The sequence below is a fragment of the Megalopta genalis genome, unplaced genomic scaffold, assembly GCF_051020955.1.
Source record: "Megalopta genalis isolate 19385.01 unplaced genomic scaffold, iyMegGena1_principal scaffold0137, whole genome shotgun sequence".
NCBI classification, from domain to species: domain Eukaryota; kingdom Metazoa; phylum Arthropoda; class Insecta; order Hymenoptera; family Halictidae; genus Megalopta; species Megalopta genalis.
Window position 1 is genome coordinate 420,001 of NW_027476206.1, and position 2,500 is coordinate 422,500.

The 2,500-nt window shown below is 56.1% G+C and overlaps 1 pseudogene; it reads right to left on the reverse strand.

Annotated features, from left to right (window-relative positions):
- LOC143262492 (large subunit ribosomal RNA) overlaps positions 1–2,500 on the reverse strand; it is a 10,351-nt pseudogene that overhangs the window by 3,933 nt on the left and 3,918 nt on the right.

Genomic DNA, 2,500 nt, shown 5'->3' on the forward strand with positions numbered 1-2,500 from the left:
CAGACCGCCACCGCCAGTAGATAGGGACAGATGGGAATCTCGTTAATCCATTCATGCGCGTCACTAATTAGATGACGAGGCATTTGGCTATTTTTTTTTTTTTTTTTTTTTTTTTTTTTTTTTTTTTTTTTTTTTTTTTTTTTTTTTCCGGGGATACGAGCCGGTGACAGGTGGCCGCATTGCCCCGTTATTACGCCTATATGGTAGGCGGCACCAATAAGTTCCCCCTTTCCGGTCCCTCACCCTATGCCCGACCGGTCGAACCGCGTAGGTGTTGGGCGGTTCGTCCGCGTCGATGTTCTGCGGTTAAACAATCCCCAGGCTGCCAATCCTCCGACCAAGACCCTCGAGGCGATCACCTTGAGGTCCCGCTGACCCATCAATCCTGCGCTCAGTAGGCCCCTGCTTGACTTCGCGCTCCATAGTCCTCTCAGCGACAAAGTGGCAGAGAATACGCTGACATCCTCCGTGCCGTTGCTAGAAGCAACTGCACGTCGGAAGCTGGCGTTGTCAGCGTAATACTGGACCTTACGCTTATGCGCAAGATCCAGGATCGTCTGTTCGCTAACCACTTGCGCATCGAGGACCATGCAATCGCCGTCCTTGCATGCTACTAGATCTGGTTTTCTCATTCCCTCATCGGTAGGGATCTTCGGTTCGCGCGCTACCTGAAACCCCCTTTGCACTAAACCACGTGCAAGATAGTCAACTACAGCGTCGTGCCTTCTTATCCGCCCATCATGGGTGCGGTGGCACTGCTGTAGGACGTGGTTAAGGGTCTCAGGCACCGCGCAGCCAGCCCTGCAGAGCCTGTCCTGCCTTCGGCCCCTAGATGTTCGGGACCTAGTCGGAAGGGCGTTGATCCGCAACTTGCAGGAGTTGACGAAGTCTCGTCCTGACAAGAAGCGGGTCCCCTCCGCGACCCATCTGTGCTGCCCCGGGACCCTCTTCGACTCTTTCAAAGCGCCGCCATCGACACTCCCGTGAAGAGCATTCGCCCAACGGCGCGCTTCCCTCTCGGGAGTGTCGATGACCTCGCCGTGATCCATCAGGCGTTGCTGCGCCTTCTGGATCTCGAGTCGAAGATAGTCCCCCGGCAGCCCAGACGCGGCCTCAGAAGACAAGGACAGTTCCTTCAGGCGGCTAAGCCGAATCCTGGGCATACTCCACCGAAGCGAAGCAATACCCAGGCCTCCCGAACCGATGGCGGAATGGAAATAGGCCTTAGGTGTATCGGCCGGTAAATTGAGCCACTTCCTCACCGCACCACGTACCGCCACGTCACACCGATTGAGTTTCCCCAATCCCACAGACCCCAACGACGCCGCATAAAATAAGCTTGGCAACAGGAATATTCGCAGAGCGAATAGTCGCTGTTGCGGCTTAAGCGGTGCACGGGAGATCTTATCCAAATCAGCGACCAACGAGACTGACGGGTCGGAACGCAGACGACCGTCTGGAGTAAAGGGAATACCCAAATACTGCCAGGCGTCCGTCCGCTTCATCGCCACCAGCTTCTGACCACCGAGGAAGAAGTTGCCTTCATCCACGGTAGTCTTCTTCTGGTGGGGAACCGTTCCGATCGAGATGGTAAAAGACTTACCGACATTAACGGACATGCCGCATGATGCCAGGAAGCCCTCCGTACAGTCAAGCAATCGCTGCAGGCCCGTTGTCGTTGAGGCTGCGAGGATTAGGTCGTCGGCGAAGGCTGCCGACCCGATCCTCACCCCGTCGATATCCGCCCCGATGTCTTGGGGGAGGCTCCTGAGGAGTCTGTCCATCACCATGTTGAATATGCCGGGGGACATCGGGTCTCCTTGCCTCACGCCATGCATCGGATGGATGGCATGGGAGTGCCAACCACCCGACACAATGGTCGTGAGAGCATCAGAGTACACCGACCCGACATACTCAATCATGGGAGCGGGACAGCCCCTCAGCTCGAGCGTCTGTAATATCGCGGGGTGAGAAACGGTGTCGAAAGCCTTCGCGACATCAACCGACGCAACAAAAAGCGGCTTATGGCGCGCATGGGAGTGGCGTAGCAGCAAGTCCAGCAAAAACACGTTGTCCGCACACCCGTCTGTCCTACGGAACGCTCTCTGCCTCTCATCCAATCTGATCAATCGACCCACCCGCCTAGCCAGGACCTTGTGGAATCCTCGCACAAGGGTCGAGGCGACGGTGATGGGTCGAAAATCAGACGGAGAAGAAGGCAGTCCGGTTTTAGGAATGAGCACGGTCCTGGCGTCCCTTAGGTGAATAGGGAGTCTGCGGCACCACATAATGAGGTTATAGATCCTTTGCAAAACCTCAAGGGGGGTTTTACAAAGGAGTCTCGCAGACAGACCGTCAGGACCAGGTGCTGTCTTCCTACCCGGAAGCGCCCTCCGTAGTTCATCCGGATTAACAGGAGACCACAGAGAGGAGATGGTGTCCTCTCGGTTTTCACACGGAGGACAGCTGTCGCGCGCACCTGTCATAAGGGCTTCCCAAT